This window comes from Salvelinus sp. IW2-2015, linkage group LG33 (genome assembly GCF_002910315.2).
Source record: "Salvelinus sp. IW2-2015 linkage group LG33, ASM291031v2, whole genome shotgun sequence".
NCBI lineage: Eukaryota > Metazoa > Chordata > Actinopteri > Salmoniformes > Salmonidae > Salvelinus > Salvelinus sp. IW2-2015.
The window spans coordinates 29,308,588-29,323,102 of record NC_036872.1 but is presented as its reverse complement, the minus strand read 5'-3'; the positions used below and the strand labels follow the sequence as shown (position 1 = coordinate 29,323,102).

Sequence of the window (14,515 nt, the reverse complement as noted above, 5' to 3'; positions counted from 1 at the left end):
CCCTGCCACCGAAAAACATCCCCACGACATGATGCTGCCACCACCATGCTTCACCGTAGGGATGGTGCCAGGTTTCCTCCAGACGTGATGCTTGGCATTCAGGCCATAGAGTTCAATCTTGGTTTCATCAGACCATAGAATCATGCTTCTCATGTTCTGAGAGTCCTTTAGGGGCCTTTTGGCAAACTCCAAGCAGGCTGTCGTGCCTTTTACTGAGGAGTGGCTTCCGTCTGGCCACTTTACCGTAAAGGCCTGATTGGTGGAGTGCTGCAGAGAGGGTTGTCCTTCTGGAAGGTTCTCCCATCTCCACAGAGGAACTCTGGAGTTCTGTCAGAGTGACCCTCGGGTCTTTGTCACCTCCATGACCAAGGCCCTTCTCCCTTGATTGCTCAGTTTGGCCGAGCTGCCAACTCTAGAAAGAGTCTCGGTGGTTCCAAACTTTTTCCATTTAAGAATGATGGAGGCCACTGTGTTCTTGGGGATCTTCAATGCTGCAGACATTTTTTTGGTACCCTTCCCCATATCAGTTTCTCGACACAATCCTGCCTCGGCGCTCTAGGGACAATTCCTTCGACCTCATGGCTTGGTTTTTGCTCTGACATGCACTGTCAACTGTAGCACCTTATATAGACAGGAGTGTGCCTTTCTAAATGATGTCCAATCAATTGAATTTACCACAGGTGGACTCCAATCAAGTTGTAAAAACATCTCAAGGATGATCAATGGAGACAGGATACACCTGAGCTCAATTTAGAGTCTCATAGCAAAGGGTCTGAATACTCATCTAAATAAGGTATTTCAGTTAAAAAATATATATATATTTGCAAACATTTATAAAAACCTATTTTTCACTGCCATTATGGGGTATTGTGTGTGGATTGATTAAAAACTTTTTTTCATCAATTTTAGAATAAGGCTGTAACATAAGAAAATGCACTGGATATACATTTTACGGACACAGTATATTTTACATGAGTTATCTTGTCATTTTTAGTCCCACCATTCAGCTCCACATAACCCCTCCCATCTATCTCTGAACACCAACCAGTTTTGATTTAATGAATCTGTTTCTTAACATTTTACATTTTTTTACATTTTAAGTCATTTAGCAGACGCTCTTATCCAGAGCGACTTACAAATTGGAAAGTTCATACATATTCATCCTGGTCCCCCCGTGGGGAATGAACCCACAACCCTGGCGTTGCAAGCGCCATGCTCTACCAACTGAGCTACACGGGACCGAGCAATTAACAGAGCAATTGGTGCTTTCTGACCTGCTGATGGTTTTATGGTACATCCAACTCAACACTTTTTCCCCACTGTGATTTATCTCCATACTTAAGCTGTTATTACTGCAGCTCTTTGTTACAGTGTCAGAACACTTCAATTCAAACCCACCCTGCTCTACTTCAGACAGATTACTTTCTCTCTGGTGGTATAGGCAATTGCACCATCCATCCCTCCCCATTCTAATGTGTTAAATAAAAGTGCAGCAGCCCTGGCCCTGCTATAAACTGATTACATAGGTTGCTTCCCAAATGGCACCCTGTTCCCTATATAGTGCACTACTTTTTACCAGGCTTCTATGTAGGGAATAGGTTGCCATTTGGGACGCAGACATTGGGTCATGGGGGCAGACAGGTTCCATGGTTGTGAATGGGCCAGAGCGATGTTATTCCATGGTTGTTTTCCTGCTGGGTTTATGACACCATCTGAGCTGGCTGAAAGCCTGTCTTGCTTTTTAAACCAGGAGAGGAAAACATGTTGAGATTCGGAGACAAAGGTTGCTGCCTAGATGTCCACAAAATGTACAGCATTGCCGATTGATGGAGAGAGTTTGAGTGCTCTGAATTTGTCCAAACCTGAGACCTCTGACAGATGGAGATGTTGAATATATAATGACAGTTGAAGCTTGCTGTTTTTGCATTATTTCCTATTTTCGCTCTGGTAACGYTGAAAGGAAAATTGTGAAATTATTATAACTCTAGTGTCAGATGATAGTTTTCCAAAACACATGCCCAGAATGTGTTAGATTAACTTTGTTCTGAAGTGTCTGTGCTATATCTGAGAGATTTAAGATCAATAAGTTATTTTTCCCCCCACATATATTTAACCCCTTATGTCTGGCACTAAACGTCTCGATATACAGTGTACTTCTATAMATTTTTTCAACTGGTACTGGGGGACCTTCAAACGTGTCTTGTGAGGCCCGTGGGCAACACAACCGACATGTACATGTGGTCCCGTGTGGCTCAGTTGGTAGAGCATGGCGCTTGCAACGCCAGGGTTGTGGGTTCATTCCCCACGGGGGGACCAGGATGAATATGTATGAACTTTCCAATTTGTAAGTCGCTCTGGATAAGAGCGTCTGCTAAATGACTTAATGTAATGTAATGTAATGTAATGTAATGTACATGTTCGTGAGTCTCACCTTTCATATTAGTGTGTAGCCCGAACTGTTTGAACGCTACAGACAGAAGTTGTCAAATTGGCTGTACTGACTTCAGATGAGTCCCAAGACGCTTGTRGGGGTCGTAGAGCAAAACGGAGAACACCATCATGTTYGTGAGAGTCATCTTTCCATAATAGTTTGTAGGCCTAACCGTTCAGATGCTACAGACAATTTTGTGAGAACACCGATTTTCGGGATGTATCATGGTCTGACAAGCACCACTCTATCTCTGTCACCTTTCACCGTATCCTCCCCTTCCTCTACACTGATTGAAGTGGATTTATCAAGTGACATCAATAAGGGATCATAGTCTGACCAGGTGAATCTAGGTGAAGACTATGTCATGGAAAGAGCAGGTGTTCTTAGTGTTTTGTACACTTTAGAAAAACTAAAAACTGCTATGAGCCCGTACAAACACATTGAATAACATTCACTACATGGAACAACAGATAGTCCTCCCCCAGATGCGGAAGTGCGACATCGGTGGATGCGGTGGATTGAGACACATCCAATGCAAGAAAACATATCTCTAGCTTAAACTGACAGATTTTTATGAGGCCTCGGAAATTGACTCTTAAAGTTTAGCTAGCAATTATAAAGCTAGTTCTTTTATAGAAACCAACTGCAGTCCACTTAGCTAGCTAAGGTGAACTTAACGCCGACTGATGGTGGAAATTAACGTTGGCTAGCATTCCCTCAGCAGTTTCAATCTAGTGAACTAGTTAAGTGCATTTTCTCAACTTCATCTATCAGATGGATAGTTGGCAAATATATTTGTCTTCCCTCACATCTAAAGCTGCCTGATACAGCTGGCCAGTTGATGGTGAAGTAGGATGAATGATAGAGGTAGCTAGCTGAAATGGCAATGGCTAGCCAGGAGTTTGTCTGAAATGTGGACTTACCAGTGAACAACAGTGTGAACCTCGTCCACTGCCAGGCCTATCAACCGCTTGCTGAACCCGGTTGTTAAATAACTTTCCTCCATACATCACTTAATATATTAAACTTTTGCCATAGCCGGTTGGCAAGCATTCTAAAACATACCCTTTGTCAGTCGAAATGTTTAAGCACGACTGTTACAGTGGATAAGATTGGAAATAGCTGTGTTGAAAACATCCTCACTCACTACTTCCATGTTTACTGCTTCGCACGTGTCCACACGGATCAAAAACACGGGTGAAAATAGCAGAAGGGACGGATTTGGCCGAGAGTTTCCTTTTGCGAGGGAGGAGACTTCGCTTCCTTCCTTCACACAACAGAAATCACAATTGTGAGTGTCATTCCCCCCAGAAGTTAAATGCAAAGTGACAACTTTTGCAATAATTTTACTTCTGGGCAACCGAGATTACCACTAATATCACGTTTTTCAAAACCATAAATAATTTAAAACTGCTTTGATTTAAATAGTAAAGTAAACATTTTTAAACTTTTACTACTACCACAAAAATACTTTTAAAGAGTTAAAGAAAGTCCCATCAATTGTATTTAATTTACAATTATAATTTAGTCATTATTATTATTCTTGAGCATGCTACTCCTCTTACACTGTTTAAGATAGAAACACTGTTCAAACTTTCAAACGTGCAGACTGGTCTCACTTGAGTTGTTTGTATACAACTTCTGATATATTTTATGCTTTTTAAAGCTAAGACACACTGGAAGGATTGTCAAACGTTTGCCTGACAGTGCTTAGCACCTCTGAACAGAGTGTCAGCAGTTAATCTCTTTTGTGTTCACTCAGCCACTCAGGGTTGTTAAATTACTCCAAACCAGATGGTGGCAGTAGCGTTGTTTGGCAAGTGTTACTTATGGTCTAGATTCAAAGCTACATATTCATTCGCTAGCATAACATAGCTAGCTTGCAAAGGTCACTGCACTAACTCGGTAACTAACACAGGCAGATGTTTCATGGAAGCTAGCTAATACGTTGTAATTTAGTTATAATGTCAATATTAGCTACAGTGGTTAGCTAGCTTGGAGGAAGTATTTAGTGTTGTGTGCATTGTGTCTGTGCACTTGGCTAGAAAATGCAATTTTTTTAATACATTTTTTTGTTTGCTTTTCCACGTACAATCGGTAGGTTCTTCACTACCGAGTCGGCACGGAGCAGGTACCGCTTTTTTTCTTGCAAGAGAAGGAACGGCCTCCCACTGTGATAGGTATCTATCGGCAGTCTATTGGCAGTGAGATGCTCGGTGTGTTTCATGCTTTAGCTATTCAAGTCTTTATAGAGAACCATGTTGCATTTTAAGTAGGGGCCTATTTAGTTCAGATATAGTAGCCTATATTTCTTGTACCAGTCTTTACCCCTACCTGTTAGCTACACTGATAATGCAATTTATTTTAGTTACATGTAAGCCTATGAATATATATTTTTTTAATCAGATATTCAAAGACAGATCAGTCAGAACTAAAATCTCAAGCAGCAGTCATTTTACCAAGTGCAGGTACACATTTCTGTATTAATAGATCACAAGGTGGTCACTAATCTGGTCATCACAGCAACCTACCAAATGTTTTCCTTATATTATCGTGTATCACGTTCACCTTCACTCGTGTAGTAGTCTACTTTACTACCACGCAGTAGCCTACATTACATTTGCGTGGGGAGATGAAGAGGTTGGCCTATACCATAATGGCTGTGTCTGCATCTCAAAATTCATTTTATGCTCGCTTCGAGGCAAGCAACACTGCATGCATGAGAGCCGTTCTGGACGGCTGTGTGATCAAGCTATCGGTAGCCGATGTGAGCAAGACTTTTAAACAGGTCAACATTCACAAAGCCGCAGGGCCAGACGAATTACCAGGACGTGTACTCAGAGCATGCGCTGACCAACTGGCAAGTGTCTTCACTGACATTTTCAACCTCTCCCTGACCGAGTCTGAATATCTACATGTTTCAAGCAGACCACCTTAGTCCCTGTGCCTAAGGAAGCGAAGGTAACCTGCCCAAATGATTACTGTCCCGTAGCACTCATGTCGGTAGCCATGAAGTGCTTTGAAAGGCTGGTCATCATCCCGGAAACCCTCGACCCACTCCAATTCACATTCCACCCCAACAGATCCACAGATGACACAATCTCAATCATGCTACTGGATAAAAGGAACACCTTTGTGAGAATGCTGTTCATTGACTACAGCTCAGCGTTCAACACCATAGTGCCCACAAAGCTCATCACTAAGCTAAGGACTTCTGGGACTAAACACCTCCCTCTGCAACTGGATCCTGGACTTTATGACGGGCCGCACCCAGGTGGTWAGGGTAGGTTACAACACATCCGCCACGCTGATCCTCAACACTGGGGCCCCTCGGGTGCATGCTTAGTCCCCTCCTGTACTCCCAGTTCACCGAGAACTGTGTGGCCAAACACGACTCCAACACCATCAAGTTTCCTGATGACACAACAGTGGTAGGCCCGATCATCGACAACGATGAGACAGCCTATAGGGAGGAGGTCAGAGACCTGGCAGTGTGGTGCCAGGACAACAACCTCTCCCTCAATGTAGGCAAGACAAAGGAGCTGATCGTGGACTACAGGAAAAAGCGGGCCGAACAGGCCCCCATTAACCTCTCTGGGATCGTTCGGGACGCTAGCGTCCCACCTCGCCAACAGCCAGTGAAATTGCAGGGCGCCAAATTCAAACAACAGAAATCTCATAATTGAAATTCCTCAAACAGACAAGTATTTTACACCATTTTAAAGATACCCTTCTCGTTAATCCAACCACAGTGTACGATTTCAAAAAGGCTTTACGGCTAAAGCACAACATATCATTATGTTAGGACAGCGCCTAGTCACAGAAAGCATTCAGCCATTTTCCAACCAAAGAGAGGTCACAAAAAGCAGAAATATAGATAAAATGAATCACTAACCTTTGAACGATCTTCATCAGATGACACTCCCAGGACTCAATGTTACACAATACATGTATGTTTTGTTCGATGAAGTTCATATTTATATCCAAAAACCTCAGTTTACATTGGCGCCATGTTCAGAAATGCCTCCAAAACATCCGGAGAAATTGCAGAGAGCCACATCAAATAACAGAAATACTCATCATAAACTTTGATGAAAGATACATGTTTTACATAGAATTAAAGATAAACTTGTTCTTAAGCAAGTCATACAGTTACCCGCCAAATTGTGGAGTCAACAAAAGTCAGAAATAGCATTATAAATCTTCACTTACCTTTGCTGATCTTCGTTGGAATGCACTCCCAGGACTCCCACTTCCACAATAAATGTTTGTTTTGTTTGATTACGTCCATATTTATGTCCAAATACCTCAGTTTTGTCCGCACGTTTAGTTCACTATTCCAAAGGCACAATGCGCGAGCGCAAAATCCAGACGAAAGGTCAAAAGAGTTCCATTACAGTTTGTAGAAACATGTCAAACGATGTTTACAATCAATCCTTAGGGTCTTTTATAATAAATCTTCAATAATATTCCAACCGGACAATAGCGTATTCATTACAGAGGAAAAAGAAGGAACGGCATGCCCACGTGACCGCGCAGTAAACAACTCATTGGTCTCAGCCTAGTCTACTTGTTGAAACAGCTCTTATTCAACCCCCTTCCACAATAGAAGTCTCAAACAACTTTCTAAAGACTGTTGACATCTGCTGGAAGCCTTGGATAGTGCAATCTGGTCCCATAGACACGGCATATTGGATAGGCAATCACTTAAATGAAACTACAAACCTCAGATTTCCCACTTCCTGGTTGGATTTGTCTCAGGTTTTCGCCTTTAACAGTTTTGGAAACTTTAGAGTGTTTTTTATCCAAATCTACTACTTTATATGCATATCACAGCTTCTGGGCCTGGGTAACAAGCAGTTTACTCTGGGCACCTTATTCATCGAAGCTACTCAATACTGCCCCCCTTTCCCAAAGAAGTTTTAACATCGACGGGGCTGTAGTGGAGCGGGTCGAGAGTTTCAAGGTTCTTGGTGTTCACATCACCAACAAACTAACATGATCCAAACACACCAAGACAGTCGTGAAGAGGGCACGAAAGCACCTTTTCCCCCTCAGGAGACTGAAAATATCCTCAAAAAGTTCTACAGCTGCACCATCGAGAGCATCCTGACCGGTTACATCACCGCCTGGTATGGCAACTGCTTGGCCTCCAACCGCAAGGCACTACAGAGGGTAGTGCTCACAGCCCAGTACATCACTGGGACCAAGCTTCCTTACAATCCATAACCTATATAATAGGAGGTGTCAGAGGAAGGCCCARAAAATTGTCAAAGACTCCCGAGTCATACACTGTTCTCTCTGCTACCGCACAGCAAGCTGTACCGGAGCGACAAGTCTAGGACCAAAAGGATCCTTAACAGCTTCTACCCCCAAGCCATAAGACTGCTGAACAATTCATCAAATGGCCACCCGGACTATTTACATTGACACCACCCCCCCCCCTTTGTTTCTACACTGCTGCTACTCGCTGTTTATTATCTACCTACATGTTCAAAATAACTCAACTAACCTGTTCCCCCGCACATTGACTCGGTACCGATACCCCCTGTATATACCCTCGTTATTGTTATTTTGTATTGTATTACTTTCTATTTTTACTTTAGTTTATTTAGTAAATATTTTCATAACTCTTTCTTGAACTGCATTGTTGGTTAAGGGCTTGTAGGTAAGCATTTCACGGTAAGGTCTACTACACCTGTTGTATTCAGAGCATGTGACAAATACAATTTGATTTGAAATGACACCCTATTCCCTATATTGTAAACTACTTTTGACTTGGGCCCTGGTCAAGAGTAGTGCAATATGTAGGGAATAGGGTGTCATTTGGGACTCATCCATGGAGGCTGAGAATTGGACCACCATGGGGTTGACTCGTGTACCATTTCAAGAGGCGAGGTGGAGGAACCAAGGAGATTAGGAGGTTAAATTGAGTTTAGTGAAAGATCAGACTGATTTAAGACAATTCAGAGGCTGGTGTAAGATTTGGAGAGATATAAGTGAATAAAAACAGATTTATTATTCAGACATTTGGTGGGTTTAAAATTGTGGCAATACTTGGCCTTATAATCAAGGGACAATGAGAGTCAGAGTTATAATGTACTGTAGCATCAAAGGTTCCACTTTCTTTCAGTAACCAATCAGTGGTGGTATTGAAGTAGTAGTAGTGGTATAGACGGGTGGCAGTGGAGGCTGCTGAGGGGAGGACCGCTCATAATAATGGCTGGAATGAAGTGTAATGGCTGGAATGGAGTGAATGGTATCAAACACAACCATGCATTTGATTCCATTTACTCCATTCCGACCATTATTATGAGCCATCCTCCCCTCAGCAGCCTCCACTGACGGGTGGGTTGTTTGCCAATTAGCGGATTTTAGCCATATTGTGACCGTTCAGAATCCTAACAACACACAGCCTTCAGCCTCCAAGATGTGTGCGCATCATTTTTGTTGCCATCCCACCCATCCATTGAACTTACAGGTACGGTATGGTTGCAAAATGGTAACTTTCCCAACATGTCCAGGTCTTCCAGAAAGCCTGGTTGGAAGATTCCCGGAACCAGAAGAGAAAAGGAAGTCCGGAATCCTCCAACCAGGATTTGTGGAAAACCCTAGGAATTTGGGGGAAGTTACCAGATTTTCCAACTCTAGGTGGTGCATTTCACAAATAGATCATTAATCTCACTCAATATATTTGCAGTCTAGCTCACTGAGGTACAGGGCCACTTCCCTAAAAGCCTATGAGACAGAGAGAGGAGGTACTCAAGGGGGGAAAAACAAGTCCTGTTACAGCTGGAGGGGCACAGGGTAGACAGGAAGTAATTTGAACATTCCTGTCCATGGAAAAGGACAGCAAATGTAAACTGATCAGTTTCCCATAGAGATGAATACGTCTGGATGCTGTCTCTTAGTCATCATATCCATGAAACACATAAATACTTTTCATATCATAACTACCCCCATGTCACGTCCTGACCATAGAAAGCCTATATGTTCTATGGTAGAGTAGGTCACGGCGTGACTAGGGGTTTTAGTCTAGTTTATTATTTCTATGTGGGGTTCTAGGTTTAATTTTCTATGTTGGGGTTTGTGTATGATTCCCAATTAGAGGGAGCTGATAATCTTTGTCTCTAATTGGAGATCATACTTAAGTTGCATTTTTCCACCTGTGGGTTATGGGATATTGTTTGAATGCATTTGTATTGAGTAGTGCACGTTGCACCTCTGTAGTCACAGTTTGTTGTTTATTGTTTTGCTAAGTTTCACTTTATAATAAATTATATGGAACTCTACATTCGCTGCGCCTTGGTCCATCTCTACAAATGAACGTGACAGAATATCCCATCAAAACAGGACCAAGCAACATGTCCAGGAGGAGAAGATATTCTGGACTTGGGAAGAGAAATGGCAGGAGACGAAAGCCTTCTATGGAAGAAGACGCAAGCGGTGAAGGAAGGACAGCGACGACAGGGTTCGTGGCCACAACACAAGCCCAAGAAGCAACCTCAAAATATTTTTGGGGGGGCCACAGGGGGTGGTCGGCGAAGTTGAGGGGTGAGTCAGAAACCAAGGAGGAATATTGGGATAGATTGAGCGAGGAGTGGTTGGTAAAGTTAAGGTAAGTCCTGTGCCGGTTCTACGCACCGTGTCTCCAGTGCGCACCGTGTCTCCACAGCCTCCACTTTCCCTGAAGTGCGTGTCCCCAGTCCAGAGCGTCCTGTTTCCTCTCCCCGCACTCGCTCTGAAGTGCGTGTCACCAGCCCGGTACCACCAGTGCCGGCCCCATGCACCAGGCTTCCGGCGACGGTTCCCAGTCCGGGGCTTCCGGCGACGGTTCCCGGTCCGGGGCTTCCGGTCCGGAGACTCCGGCGACGGTTCCCGGTCCGGAGACTCCGGCGACGGTCCCCGGTCCGGAGACTCCGGCGACGGTTCCCGGTCCGGAGACTCCGGCGACGGTTCCCGGTCCGGAGACTCCGGCGACGGCTCCATGGCCGGAGACTTCCCCTGTGCCAATGCCCAGTCTAAGCATGGCGTCCAGATCAGCTCCAAGGCCAGAGTATTCTTCTGCGTTGGTGCCCAGTCCAGGCACAGCATCCAGTCTCGCTCCATGGCGGGAGCCTTCCCCTGCGCCGATGTCCAGTCCAAACACGGCATCCAGTCCCGCTCCATGGCAGGAGTCTTCCTCTGCGCCGATGTCCAGTCCGAACACGGCGTCCAGTCCCGCTCCATGGCAGGAGTCTTCTTCTGCACCTAGGTCCAGTCCAGGCACAGTGTTCAGCCTGGGTCCATGGCTGGATCCGCAGGATGAGCGGGTACTTCGTCCCGCACCAGAGACGACACTAGACACCCCCCCTAAACCTCCCTTTTTGTTTCAGGTTTTGCAGTCGGAGTCCGCACCTTTGGGGGGGTACTGTCACGTCCTGACCATAGCAAGCCTATATTTTCTATGGTAGAGTAGGTCAGGGCTTGACTAGGGGTTTTAGTCTAGTTTATTATTTCTATGTGGGTTTCTAGGTTCAATTTTCTATGTTGGGGTTTGTGTATGATTCCCAATTAGAGGCAGCTGGTAATCGTTGTCTCGAATTGTAGAGATGGTCCATCTCTACAAACGAACGTGACACCCCAAGACCTTGCAGGGTGAGGTTGATATAGAATAGCCATACCTCTGGCAATGTCACCCTATTACCTTTATAGTGCACTACTTTTGACCAGGACCTATAAGGCTTAGATTAAAAGTAGTGCCATATATAGGGAATAGGGTTCCATTTGAGATGCAGATGCAGTCACTGTGTAATCCCTCTTATCTTTCCTTAATGGTCCTGGGCATCTGGGGCCTAGCTATCTAACCACTGATACCCTCTGCAACCCAACCCTTCTGCCTGCCATCTTTCCTCAAAACCCCAGGCTCTGGCACAATGCATACACAATGTTTATATGACTGTCATTCTGTTCTGACATGAAATATTAACACAGCTAAAAGGAAAAGTGGCTAACCACAGTCTTCAGGCTAACCATAGTCCTCAGTAGGGGTGTGCCGACATGGCCATACTCGTATTCTTAATCGTATCTGTAAGTTGACAGTCGGATCGGATGATACTCCACTACAAATACCTAGGTGTCTGGTTAGACTGTAAACTCTCCTTCCAGACTCACATTAAGCATCTCCAATCCAAAATTAAATCTAGAATCGGCTTCCTATATCGCAACAAAGCATCCTTCACTCATGCTGCCAAACATACCCTCGTAAACTGACCATCCTACCGATCCTCGACTTCGGTGATGTCATCTATAAAATAGCCTCCAACACTCTACTCAACAAACTGGATGCAGTCTATCACAGTGCCATCCATTTTGTCACCAAAGCCCCATACACTACCCGCCATTGCGACCTGTACGCTCTCGTTGGTTGGCCGTCGCTTCATACTCGTCGCCAAACCCACTGGCTAAAGGTTATCTACTAGTCTCTGCTAGGTAAAGCCCCGCCTTATCTCAGCTCACTGGTCACCATAGCAGCACCCACTCGTAGCACTCGTAGCATATCTCACTGGTCACCCCCAAAGCCAATTCCTCCTTTGGTCGTCTTTCCTTCCAGTTCTATGCTGCCAATAACTGGAACGAACTGCAAAAATCTCTGAAGCTGGAAACACTTATCTCCCTCACTAGCTTTAAGCACCAGCTGTCTGAGCAGCTCACAGATTACTGCACCTGTACATAGCCCATCTATAATTTAGCCCAAACAACTACCTCTTCCCCTACTGTATTTATTTATTTATTTTGCTCCTTTGCACCCCATTATTTCTATTTCTACCCTGTACATTCTTCCACTGCAAATCTACCATTCCAGTGTTTTACTTGCTATATTGTATTTACCTCGCCACCATGGCCTTTTTTTGCCTTTACCTCCCTAATCTCACCTCATTTGCTCACATTGTATATAGACTTATTTTTCTACTGTATTATTGACTTTATGTTTTTTTTATTCCATGTGTAACTTTGTGTTGTTGTATGTGTCGAATTGCTATGCCTTTTCTTGGCCAGGTTGCAGTTGCAAATGAGATCTTGTTCTCAACTAGCCTACATGGTTAAATAAATACTCGTGATCAGAAAAAAACGGAAGTGTTTTAATATGGCTAAATAGATTTTGGCAAAATACCTCCCTGCATGTTCTCACTGCAAAAAATCAACAGATTAGGAGCAGCGTGTGTGTGTGTGTGTGTGTGTGTGTGTGTGTGTGTGTGTGTGTGTGTGTGTGTGTGTGTGTGTGTGTGTATTTATGTATGACTGTGTCCTCATCTTGCAGCGGACAGCCAAATTTCCTGTCACTAAGTCAGATTGCACATCAGCATTTCATCCGTTTTCCCTGCCCTTGCCCCACTAGTTAGATATTATGCACATTGATCGCTTGATAACAATTGTCCTCGCCATGTGATTCATATAGCAGTAGCAATCTAAATGATCAGACCGAAAACATGCAGGAAAAAGTGATGAATTATTATGAAATTATGAAGCGAGTGGATGGAGAAATACAGCATCACTATCCAATCAGAGCAGCGTACAGTGTACAGCCCACCTTTCTCTTTACAGACCGGCAAACTAGCCATTTTTTTCCCCGATCAAGGATAATAAAATATCATAATCGATCATAATCGCATCCAGAAAATTGCCCAAATTCGTTAAGATACTTGTGTTGTCCGACTATTCCGCACACTCCTAGTCCTCAGGCTAACCATAGATATGATTCAACATGCTGAACTTGCCCACAAGCTACATATTTACCGCAACACACAGAGTCTTCATAAAGTATTCATACCCCTTGACTTATTCCACATTTTGTAGTGTTAAAGCCTGATTTCAAAATGGATTACATTTATGTTTTTCTCACCCATCTACAGTACACACAATACCCAATGATGACAAAGTTAAATAATGGGTGTTTCTCAATATGCATACTACCGTGCTCCACAATCTCATGCTCCCCCTAATGTATTACATCACGCTTCACCTCCGCATTCACTGAAATAATTTCTAGAGTGTTGAAAGAGAACAGTGGTCTCCATCATTTGGAAATTGAAGAAAATATGGAACTATCCAGACTCTCCCTAGTTCTGCCCATCCAACCACACTGAGCATCTGGCAAGAAGGACCTTGGTCAGGGAGGTGACCAACAACCCAATGACCATTCTGACAGAACTACAGAGTTCCTTGGCTGAGATGGGAGAACCTGCCAGAAGGAGAAGTCTCTACAGCACCTCACCAATTTGGGCTTTATGGGAGAGTGGCCAGATGGAAGCCACTCCTGAGAAAAAGGCACATGACTCTGAGATCGTAAGGCAAAATATTATGTTGTCTGATGAGACAAAAATGTAACTCTTTGGCTGAATGCAAATCACTATGTCTGGAGAAAACCAGGCACAGCTCATCACCCATTTAACACCATCCCAATGGTGGAGGCAGCATGCTATGGGGAGGCTTTTCAGCGGCAGGGACTGGGACACTGGTAAGAATAGAGGGAACAATGAATGGAGCAAAATACAAGCAAATTCTTGACGAGAATCTGCTTCAGAGTGCAAATGACCTCCAACAGGACAATGACCCTGAGCATAGAGCCAATGCAACACTGAAATGGCTTCAGATCAAGAATGTGAAAGTCCTTGAGTGGCCCAGCCAAAGCTCAGACTTGAATCCCATTGAAAATCTGTAGAAAGACTTGAAGACTGCTGTTGACCGCCGCTCCCCATCTAACTTAACAGTGCTTGAGAAAATCTGCGAGGAAGAATGGGAGAAAATCACCAAATCCAGATGTGCAAAGCTGATACAGACGACTCAAAGCAGTAATCAAAGCTAAAGGTGCTTCTACAAAGTATTGAGTCAGGGGTGTGAATACTTACGTAAATTAGATATTTCTGTATTTCGTTTTCAATACATTTGCTAAAATGTCTAAAAACACGTTTTCATTTTGTCATGATGGGTTATTGTGTTTAGATGGGTGAGAAAATATATTTAATCAATGTTGAATTCAGGCTTTAACACAAGAAAATGTGAAATAAGGGGTATGAATACTTTCTAAAGGTGCATCCCACTAGG

At 43.8% G+C, this 14,515-nt stretch overlaps 1 protein-coding gene across 3 annotated transcripts in view; it reads left to right on the top strand.

Annotated features, from left to right (window-relative positions):
* LOC111957686 (secreted frizzled-related protein 1) overlaps positions 1-14,515 on the top strand; it is a 55,574-nt gene that overhangs the window by 17,393 nt on the left and 23,666 nt on the right. The window lies entirely within an intron of this gene.